The sequence below is a fragment of the Nycticebus coucang genome, chromosome 14, assembly GCF_027406575.1.
Source record: "Nycticebus coucang isolate mNycCou1 chromosome 14, mNycCou1.pri, whole genome shotgun sequence".
Taxonomy (NCBI): Eukaryota; Metazoa; Chordata; class Mammalia; order Primates; family Lorisidae; genus Nycticebus; species Nycticebus coucang.
In genome coordinates, this window is record NC_069793.1 from 20,582,359 (window position 1) to 20,593,461 (window position 11,103).

The following is an 11,103-nucleotide window of genomic DNA, read 5'->3' on the forward strand; positions in this document are numbered from 1 at the left end:
TGGTTTTCTGCCCACCTCCAACCTTGGTCTGTAAGTGCTGGAAAGGCAATGACTAGGTCACACGTTGCACCCCATGAGCCCAGCACAGTGCATGACACAGTGATGGTACACGTGACCTGTATCATCTGGTGAATGAATGAAAGACTGAGACTGAATGACACTCAGACTACTCCCCAGGCCTCCCTCTTACAGAGATGTAGCCCTGGGTCGCCTCCAGCAGTGTGGACTCTTCAAAACAGATACAAATCTGCAATAGGAAACAGGCTTTTTAAAAATAACACATTTTTCTTTTTTCTTTCTCTTTCTGCATGGTTTGTTTCTGGCACAGCCCCTGGTCAGCTGCTGGGAAGGCCCTCCTAGGCCCCACTCTGAGAACATGGGGCTCCAGGCCTCCAAGGACTCTCAGACTCCAGCAGGGGGTAGGTATGCATCAGACAGTTTTAGAAGGCCACCAGGCACCTCTGAGCCAGGAAGCCCCTTACTCAGACTCTGATACTCCACTGGAAGCTTGTTCTCCCATGAGGGCTTTGTAACTCCACGTAACATTTCTAAAGGGGCTTTTTCCCAGAGTGACTACAGTTCTCTGCCCTCACCCCGAGAGGACAGCCCTAAAGAAGTAGCATCAGACTACCAGGGTTCTAATCCTGGCCACACCACTAACCCTGAATCCCTTTCCTTATCTTCTGGAGCCTCAGTCTCCCCACCTGTAAAACAGAAATAATATCTACCATGTGCAGCTGTTTTCAGCATAGGATATGTGACATGCTTAACACCATACTTGGTTTACAACAACCACTCGATAAACGTTAGCTGCTATGATGATTGTCTTCCTTCTGCAGATCTCCTATGGTGTAGCCCCTCCTTTGAATCATACACTCTCAAGATCAGCAGAGACCTTAAGGGAACATTAAATGTCATCCTTTTGTCCTTCTGGAATTTCCTCTCATGCATCTCTGACACGTGGTCCTCCTGGGGCCTGGATACCTATAAGAATGGGGAGCTTATTATTTGTGCTCTACAAGCCTGTCATTTTACCTGCCATGCCTGATATCCCCTTCCAGCGGGTTCCACCTGCCCACAGCCCAGGGAAGGGGTGTTTATTCATCCCATCCTCAGCCCCCAGCACAAAGCCAATGCCCAGGGATTCAGCAGTAGGTTCTTTTTTTTTTTTTTTTGTAGAGGCAGAGTCTCACTTTATCGCCCTCGGTAGAGTGCCGTGGCGTCACAGCTCACAGCAACCTCCAACTCATGGGCTTAGGCGATTCTCTTGCCTCAGCCTCCCGAGTAGCTGGGACTACAGGTGTCCGCCACAATACCCGGCTATTTTTTTGTTGCAGTTTGGCCGAGGCTGGGCTTGAACCCACCACCCTCAGTATATGGGGCCAGCGCCCTACCCACTGAGCCACAGGCACTGCCCCAGCAGTAGGTTCTTATTCAGTGGCTCTCAGGTCAGAATTTGGAAACAGCAGCACACTCAAGCCAACCCTCACTGATCTCATGGAAGAGCAAAACTGCAACCAAATCATTACACCAAGAAATGGAAAATTGCTATGGATATGAGTGCCGGTAGGAGGGCCAGGAGAGGCTATAATGAGGCTTCAAACTAATCGTGGAGGGCTTTCCTGAAGAGGAGATGTAAAGATGGAAGATGGAAGATGAGGAGGCCTCATCAGACAAGGAGTGGAGTGCAAGAGCAGGGCAGAGGGAACAGCATGATAAAAGCACTATGTTAGGAGGAACATGGCAAATGGGAGCGGCTGGTGGGTGGCTGGATTTTTGTCTTTCTCCTAACAGCAGTGGGAGTTTCTGAAGGTTTTTCAAGCAGGGATTGATGGATGCATGTCCAAAAGGTCATGCAAGCTGTTTCCCAAGTCACAGTCCTCCCCTCTGTGCACTGACCACATGTGTACTACTTGTCTCTCTGCCCTGGAATACTACTCTGGTCCCTTTATCAGTTAGGACAGGCTAAGTTATGCTGCAGTAATAACCACCCCCAAATCTCAATGGTTTAAAACAACAAAGGTTCAGTTATCACTCATGGTACATGACCAGTGTGGGTCATCAAGTTGTTCTAGTCATAGAATTATGGCACAGGGACCCAGGCTAGCAGCAGCTGCCACCCTCCCACCTACTACCAGGTACCAGTAGGCCCAGGAGGGTCTTACGCCAAAATACTTTAGCCCAAAAGTACATGTACTGTTCATAACTCACAAGCCAGTCTATGGCCCCAACCAAGCAAAAATGGACCTCGATTCAATTTCACCATGTACCTAGAAGAACCGGAAATAGTAAGAGGAAAGCACTAAGAACCACCAGACACTCTCTCACCCCATCTTGCCCTTTGTTAACTTTATTTCGTTCATTAGATGACAACTGTGTCAGGATTCTAGGAGGAAGGACTCGCCTGGCCAGGAGAGACTGGGGTATGGAGTTCAGAGACATCTAGGGGAGGGAGGGTAGGCGATAGGATCCAGGCAAGGGCAGGGGACAGATCACTGAAAAGCCTTCAAGTCACCATAATAATTTGGTTCTTTAGCCTAATTGTACTTGGAAGACTTCTAGGTATTTTGAGAAGGAAATGGGAACTGTGACATGATCCTATTTGGAATGGATCGCTCTGACTGCAATGCTGACATAGGCATGGTGGGGGAGGTGGCAGGTGGACATTAGGAAGCATGGCTATTATCTTGGGGAAAGACAGTGGTGGCTTCATTACAGTACTTGGGAACAGGAGATGAGTTGAAGTGGATGGATTCATTTAAGTTCTCTGGCCTTGGAGATGGAGTGGATTGTGGTGAAATAGAGACACGGAAGTTTGTGCCTTAAGGTCTAGCAAGATGGTGTCCCCTCGGCCAACATCAGAGCCTGGGTAAGGGAAGAAGATTATGGATTCTGGCTTTGGACCCCATGTATTTGCCATGTTTACAAGACAGTTAAGAGGGCAGGCAGGCCAAAGAGGCAGTTTAACAAACAGAAATGGGTCCTGACTAAAGGCCAGTATTCTTTACTTCCTTCATACTTGCCAAAAACCTAGGACCAGGGAAACTTTATGTAAATCCAGGAGAGGAGAGATCCAGATGACAGAAATCTTACTTGACCCCAAGGAGCACAAGTGTATGAACTGCATCAATCCAGCAGCCTAGAGAACAGAACTGTAACTCGGGTCATATTAGTACATACGTGCAGAGGTTATGGCTATGATGGCTGGTCAAGAACTCCTCAGACAAGTAAGGAGAGTCCCTCATCTTTGAGAATGCCACCAAGGAAGGGAACCAGTCTCTGTTATCAGCTGCTCCTTGGGGACCCTAACAGTTTAAGAAGAGATGGACCAGGATGGAGCCTGCTGGGTAATACTGATATTCCCAGGACACCCCGCAATGATCCCAGAGGGAAAGAACAACACTATAAATGGCATGCCATGCCATGAACTAGGCACTTCCCCTTGGCTATCTGATTCAATCTTACAACTATCTTGCCAGACAGGCCTTTTTTCTTTTTTTGCCTGGTTTTAGAGATGGAGAAATAAGGTTGAGAGAGGACAAAGGTCTTTGGGAAAACCTTTGAGAAGTCCAAAGTCATACAGAATTTAATGAGAGAAACACTTTCCATTAAACAGACTAAAGTAAGAGGCCTGGGCTCTATTCCCAGAACGGAAGGTTTTTAGACATGTGCCAAACAGACCTCTGCTCATCCACCTTTCAGAGAATTTGTGGACACAGACCACTCCCCAGGGAAGGACCCCACACCCCTGATCATGATCACAAGAAGGTGACCACCTTCTTCCTCCTAGGGGCAATGTTAGCAAAGGCAAGCTTGGGTGCCACAGGCATCATACTCCATGGAAAATTCTTCTGCCTCAGCACAAACAAAACCCCCAATGTTTATAGGATTTCCAGGCATCAAAATAAATCTCTCATTATTGCCTCGTGTCCCCACGCACAAAGAACTGGGTGTGTTTCCTTTCAGGCACTCTATATTACATAGCAGGGCCTTTCTCCACATGAACCAAACGTCTTAAGAAAGACTAGAGGTCTAACAGTCTCTCCTAAATCCTAGCCCTGCCTAGGGGTTCTAAACCCCCATCTCTTAAACTGACTCAGGACACAAGCAACTTTTCACCAGCTTCACCTATCGCCCAAGTCGTTAGTACCCTCCTTGCAGCGACTTGCCTAGGGCACGCTGGCCTTGACCGCAAAAAGGTCATTGGCCGCTAAGTTTCTGCAGTTTCTGCATATGAGAGTACCTTGGGAACCGCTAGCGTGGGATGAAGGCTACTTCCGAAGAGTCTACACCGCACCTAAGACTTAAAATGTATTAAAGAAACGCCCTCCGCCTTAGCCGCGTTTAGCGGGAAACCGTGGACCGCGTTGGATGAGGCCCCATCGCATCCCGAAGGACACCCCGTCACCAAGCCGCCCGCGCCAGTAGCCGGCGCAGAGCCTAGAGTGCTCGCAAGAACTAGGCCAGCGGCCGCCGCGAACCCTCCGGCATTCCGCGCCCCGCCCCCGCCCGTGTCACCGCGTTCTCATTCCGAACGCTCGGCCTGGGCCGCCGCTCCCATTGGTCGGCGGCCACGTCCGTCAGCGGGAGGAACGTACGCGGAGAGAAAAGGCTACATTGTAACAAGGCGAGCGAACGGGGAGGAAGGAGGCGGAGGGCGGCCCCCGAATCCCGCAGCGGCGGCGGCAGCTACCTGCCGAGGGTTAACCCACCTCGGGGCTCGGGCGAGCGGCCCTCCCCGCCCCGCGCCCCCGCCGCCCGGGACCCCTGCCCCGCCCGCGCCGGCCCCGGCCGCCCGTGCCCCCCTCAGCCGCTCGCAGCCCCTGCGCCGGCGGCCCCCGCGCTCGCTGGCAAACTGCCGAGCGCTTTCCGAAGCCATTTTCAATGGCCACATTGGCTACCGGGGCTGACTCACCTTCCTGGGAATGCTGCGGCAGCCGCGGGGCCCGGGCAGCGCGGGCCACCCGGCAGGCGGCTCGGCGGAGGCGGCGCGGCCCCGGCTGGCGGCCCCCGCGGCGGGAGCGGCCGCCTTGCGGGCGCGCTGGTCCCTGGCGAGGCAAAGTTTCAGCGCCAGCCTCGGCGCGGCGACGGCAGCGACTCGCTGCTGCTCTCCTCCCCTGCTTTGACCACCATCTTATTAGTACAGGAAATGACATGGAAAACGGAAGAAAGCGGCGTTTAGGGCAGACGCGGACCCCCCAATTCAGGGGCCGGAGCCGGGACTCAGCAGCCGCGTCCCAACCCGGCCCCGGAGAAAACTCGCGGGGCCCCTTCGGCCCCCGCCCCGCGCCCTGCCCGGAGGGGGGAGCCCAGCTCCTCAAACCCGCAGGGAGAGGAAGAGTTTTATAATCCAGCTCGCGGAGAAATCGAGAAAAAAATAAATGAAAAAAGAAAAGGTTAAAAGAACTTTCGAACTGGGATACTTTTGGGGGGTCGGAATTCAAAGTTCTAGAATTTTACAAAGTCATTCCGAGGGGGACTCCCTGGCTCTCTCGGCCCCGTTGTTGTCCATTTGGAACCAAAGAGTGGGGGGCACAGACGCGTTTATATTTTTAACCCTTTCGGGGTACCGCAGCTGGCCCCCTCCCGGTCCCGTTTAACCCTTCGAATGCCCAGCAGTTTGGAGATAACTACAGTTGTGAAATGTGGGCGTCCCGACGAAGGCTGAGGGTAAGGGGTTTGGGGGCTCGTTAAAAATATTAACTATTTACGTGGGGCTGCGGTTTTGAAGCCGCCAACCGCATGTGTTCTTCAAATGCAAATACGTCGCAGGGCTTGCGATTCTAAGAAGCGGATGGGCTGGTCACTTGCTGACTTAGAAAAGATGTTTAATCTGCACTCACTCGATTCCTCAGTTTCTCCATCTGTGAAATGGGCTTCAACATCACAGAGAGATGGGCGGTAGAGAGGGGAAAAATGGGTCAGAATTTGCACAGAGGTCTTAACAGCCTGAGATGCTTCCCTGGACGCCTAGAAAAACTGACGGGTTGTCAAGGGGCTGGAAACCTTTCAGGAGGGCAGGAAACACTGCAGGGTGGCGTCACCAGGACTATTGTTCCCCAAACAACCCCTTTCCAGTAACTTTTGCAAGTGGGTGGAGGAGGGGTGCAAATGGAGAGGTCTCTCCTAGCAAGGGCGAATGCTCCAGCCTGATAGCTTCAAAATCTGGGGCCATATATCCCAGTTGGAGGATTCCAGGAGGGATTACACCCCAGGAAGATGCCTGGGCAGAGCCTTGCCCCTGGAGGGGCAGCCCTTCCCCCAAACCAGCCACAGAAGCCCTAGTCTAGGCAGCCCCCAGAGGGTACTACTCCAAGGAAGCCTTCTCCCAAAGAGGATGGAGTCCCTGTCAACCTAGCTGCTGGCTATCTCCAGATGGAAGTTCATGGTCAGACCTTTATGCGTGTTCATCGCTGTTGGATTCTGGATGTGTGGGGTTGGGGGAGGTCATGATGGGAGGATCCAGGACTGTATGTACTATATCATGTTTCCCTTGACTTTGGCACCATAAACGCAGCTGCTTGGAATCCCACCTGTTACTTACTGGCTGTGTGATCTTGAGTAAGTGACTTTAGCTCTCTGAGCCTCAATTTCCTCATTTACAAAGTGAACACATTAATACCCACAATCCTGGCCCTGTATGAAGAGCCATGAGGGTGTATTTAGAGGGCCTAGTACCCAGTTGTTTACAGCAGATGCTCAAGAAACAGTAAATACTGATGCTATCATTACCTGACTACAACTGTAAATTTACTGAGTGCCTCTCTGCCTGGTACCAAGCAGAGTACTGGGTACATGGGAGTACCAAGATTAGAAAGACAAGATCCTTGTTCTCAAGGAGGCTGTGGTCTGGCCAGGAGATGGAGGCACTCACAGGTAACTCCAAGTAATTTAGTAATATACCTCTGGCTGCACTCAGCATTATATTAGATGTCAAGTGCTCAGCTAGGGGAAGGGCACTGAGGAAGGAGCCATTTGCTATTCCTTGTGGGGGGAAGGGTTTCACCAAGGAAGTGACATCAGAGGCAGGCCTGGAATTTTCACCAGTGGTAGAATGGTGTTCTGGGAATGGAAACAACGGAAGGAAAGACCTCAGAGTGTCAAAGTGCCCACAGTGTTTGACGTGTGTCCTGCAGTGACTAGAGTAGATGGTTGGGCGGAGAAACCAAAGATGAGGGTAGAGAGAGACACGGATAGAGAAAGGGTGCGGTCACAGCCTTCAGAAAGCAAAAAGATCTTTTAAGAGAATGCATGGTAGATTGGTAAGTGAGGTAGGAAGGGGATTTCTTCTTGCTGTCCTGGTTTTCTATTTAAATCCCTATCTGTTTGGCCAGTATAGTTTCACTTTGTCAAAAACAGTAGGTTCTTAGGCTGCATCTGTGGAGTGGGACTAGGCCCTCAGGCATCACAAGCTGGGGAGTCAGCACTGCAGGCACCAGCCTCCAGCTTATGCAGGGGCCAAGGGAAGGACAGATGCTTTGTGGTCCAGAGACCCAGGTCTGAGTCCCAGCCTTCCACCTCCATGCTGTGTGACCTGAACAGTGTGACTTTTCCCTTCTTGGGGCCAGTCTCTTCCTGCATGATGTGAGGAGATTGGACCAGGCATCTTATATACACCACGTACCCCTCCCCCCAAAAACTGCCCCTGTAGCCACAGAGTTAAGACCAAGGTACAGGAAGGAACAAGGCTGGGAGAGATACTGAAACATCTCAGAAGGGAAACCTAAGGCAGTTTGAGGTTTGACACTGGTGCTTTGGGTCAGAGTGGGCAGAAAAGGACTGGATGAGATTACCGCGTACAAGTGCTGGACAAGGTGAGTCTTGTGAGGCTGTGCCTCAGCTTCCCTCCGTGGGCTGAGTTTGGCCTGAATCTGAGAAGGGGTGGGATGGCAGCTCCTCTGGCATTTCCTGAGAACAAGGGAGATGAAGAAGGAGCAAGGGATTGAGGTGAATTGGGCACGTGGCACACACCTTCAGGGCTATTGCTGTGTAACCTCTCAGGGATCCAAGGCAGATGCTGTTTTTTTACAGACAAGAAACCATGCTCAGAGAGGTTTAGAGACTTCCCTGAGGCCACACAGCTAGTTAGAGGTATGATGTTCAAACCCAGGTCTGCCTGTCTTCGTTGCTCTGTGTTTTCCATTCCTGCTCATTTCTGGTTCACTGACCTTTTCTAAAGTGCAGTTTTTTACCCTAATAGTTGGTGAAATATTTTCTTAATTTCTGCCTTGGCTGTATGTCACAAAAGCTGCTGACCAGAACTTCGTGATTCAAGACCAGGTACTTCATGACCCACCCATCCCCCTTGTAAAAAATTTACTAACAATCTCAGTCTCTTCCAGGTCCACGCAAGGATGTTAAGATGCTCTAAGTAAATAGAACTCAAAACTTTGGAGGAAAAATTAATCTGAGGCCTTCCATGGACCTCCCATTAATAATAATGAAATGCAAGCAAAACATACATCCAGTAAGCTGCAAGTTAAAGGCTCCCTGGATCCTAGATGGAATAGTCACTGGAGATTCACTTTCACATTTATTGTAAAACAAGGGCATTGCTTATTGCATCAATTAATAACCCCTCCTAAAACCTCAAGGGAGAAATTTCATTCAGGATTTAGTGCCTAGAAAAAACTAAAATTGAAACAAACTGCATCTCCCACAAGGAACCAGCAAGCATTTTTCTTACTAATAAGAAGAGCTCCATAACTGGTCTGCCTTCCCTTTTTGCACAGGCTGCCAGGAAGCTCAGAGCCAATTTCTACCCTCATTTCCAACAGCTTTGGCATTTGCTTCCTTCCTATTCCTGCTTTCCCACTTTTAATCCTACTGGCTCAGCCTTCTTTTCTCTGCCTTTTATTAAAGATGTCCCCTTTTTAATGGCAGGAAATAAATCCTTTAAATCCACATTTGGAAGAGCTGCTGAAGAGACCTGGATTCCACAGACCTTGTGTTAAGCCAGGCATAGTTCTTTTCTGGTCCTGTCTTGTCCACTTGCCCAACAGCTGAGGGATCCCTCTCTTGGAAGGAAGAAGGGACTGGCTTAAAACCAAAAGATTGCTCACCCAGCTGCCGACAACAGCTAAGAACATCGTTGCTATTTTTTGCTCTACAGATGAGTGACTCACTTCTCTCCTGCCAGCTCCCAAGAGACACAAACCACTATCCCCTACCCATCCCCAGACATTACCCCCCAATTGGTCCCTCCTGTTGAGGCCTGAAGGGAAAAGGCTCTGCTTTTCTACAGAAGCCACTGTCATTTATAGTTGCTTATCAGGAGCCAGGCAAGGTGATTAAGAGTTCCTAGGCAGAGGACATGGCCAGTGCAAAGGCCCCGAGTAGTTGGGCTTGTTCTATGAGGTGGCGGGAGACAAGAGTGTCCAGAGTGTAACGTGGAAGGGGAGACAGGAAAGAAGAAATGGAGAGAAATGGGTGGGACGTGGGCCAGGCTTCTCAAGTTAGCATGTATTTGACAGGTAGTGGAAGCCACTGGCAACTTTAAAGCTGGGGAGACACAAGACCTCATCTCTGTTGTTGTAGGATAAACTTGGCTGCCACATGGATAATAAACATTTACCGAGTGCCAGTGAGTAGGTAGGCATGCTCGTAAACCACCTCATCTAATTATCTCCACATTCTACATGAGGTTGACACAAATATGTCTCTCTCTCTTTTTTTTTTTTTTTTTGCTTCCCAGCATCTGACTATCATCCCAATAGTTGGAGAATCTCTTACCTTTTGAACTCTATGGAGAATCAGGCTGTGCGCTCCCTCTGCCCAGCAGAGAAGTTAACATCAAAGACTCTCTTTCCCAGCCTCTCTGCAGGTAAGGCACTAGTGCATGACTGAGGCTCAGACAATCGGATGCATTCCTCCTGACTTTGAACTGGGAGCCACTGACATATAGAAGCATGGATCATGGATGGTCTTTTCTGATAAGAGTGGGGGTGCATTGCAGTCAGCTCTCAGCAGCAGTGCTGCCAATGGCTGGGTCCAGCAGAGCTGAGGCCAGGGGTCAGGGAGATGGTGGTGCAAGCTGGGGCACCTGTTGATACCTGTGTGGGAAAATGTCCTCATCGCATTTGTTCTCTAGCATGATTTTGGCTGAGGCTTTGGCTATGTGCACCTCATGCCTGGTTCTCTGTCTTTCCGAGGGCCGTGAGCTACCTGGAATACATTCAATATGTTCTTCTTCGGTGTATCCATCACTGCATAACAGCGTACCTAAAACTTAGTACCTGAAGACAATAAACATTTGTTATCTCACAGTTTCTGAGGGACCAAGAAAGCCATAGCATTTTCTAAACCAATCTTGGAAGTGATATACCATCAATTATAATATACTCTGTTATTCACACAGACCAATCCTAGCACAGTGCGCCAGAGACTACACAAGGTCATGACTTCCAGGAGGAGGGCTCACTGGTGGTCAGTTTGGAGGCTGGTGGTCAAAATTAGCTGGGACACTTTCTGTTGCTTGCAACATTAAAACCTAAGAAATCCTGTAACTTAGAGATGATCACATAGCTATCAGCCATCATTCCTTAACAAAGTACGTAACCAGGGTGATAGGCAAAAGAAGCACCAGATCTCAGGTGACAGCCAGTTGTAGAGCCTGCCTCACAAACTGCCCTTGGTCACTGGCCTTGGCAGACTGGTAAAGTCATAGAGGTTGAAAGCATTGGTCTGACTGCAAGTTGTGAAATGTTATTTCCAGACTTGAGACTCTGGGCAACTCTCCATTTTGGGGGTGCTTGGTTATGTTGGGCATGAGACTGATGGCTTCTACAGCACTCTAAGTCTCAGTCTCCTCATATATAAATTGGGCTGGGAATGTTGGATTCATTGTCATTCAAAAGATGAAGGATGTTCTCAGTTTTGCTAGAAGGGATGCTAAAAAGAGGAATGGGAATTTGGGCATTGGAGAGCCTGGGAAAGTCCAGAATGATTCCTAAATGCCACACATTCCTAAACCTGACAGACCTTCCTGCAGATGGAGGAGCAGCTTTAGGACTGCCGGGTGGAACCACATGGAGACAGATTTCAGCTCCAGGACAAAAAAAACTTCCAGAAATGGAGCCACTCAACAATAAAAGGGGCTGCACA

General features: G+C 49.9%; 1 protein-coding gene across 1 annotated transcript in view; it reads right to left on the bottom strand.

Annotated features, from left to right (window-relative positions):
• PRDM11 (PR/SET domain 11) overlaps positions 1–5,047 on the bottom strand; it is an 86,877-nt gene extending 81,830 nt beyond the window's left edge. Inside the window, exon 1 of the mRNA XM_053561629.1 lies at positions 4,916–5,047. The gene's annotated coding sequence lies outside the window, so the exon portion shown is untranslated. The remainder of the gene's footprint in view (positions 1–4,915) is intronic.
• Positions 5,048–11,103: the final 6,056 nt, after the last annotated feature.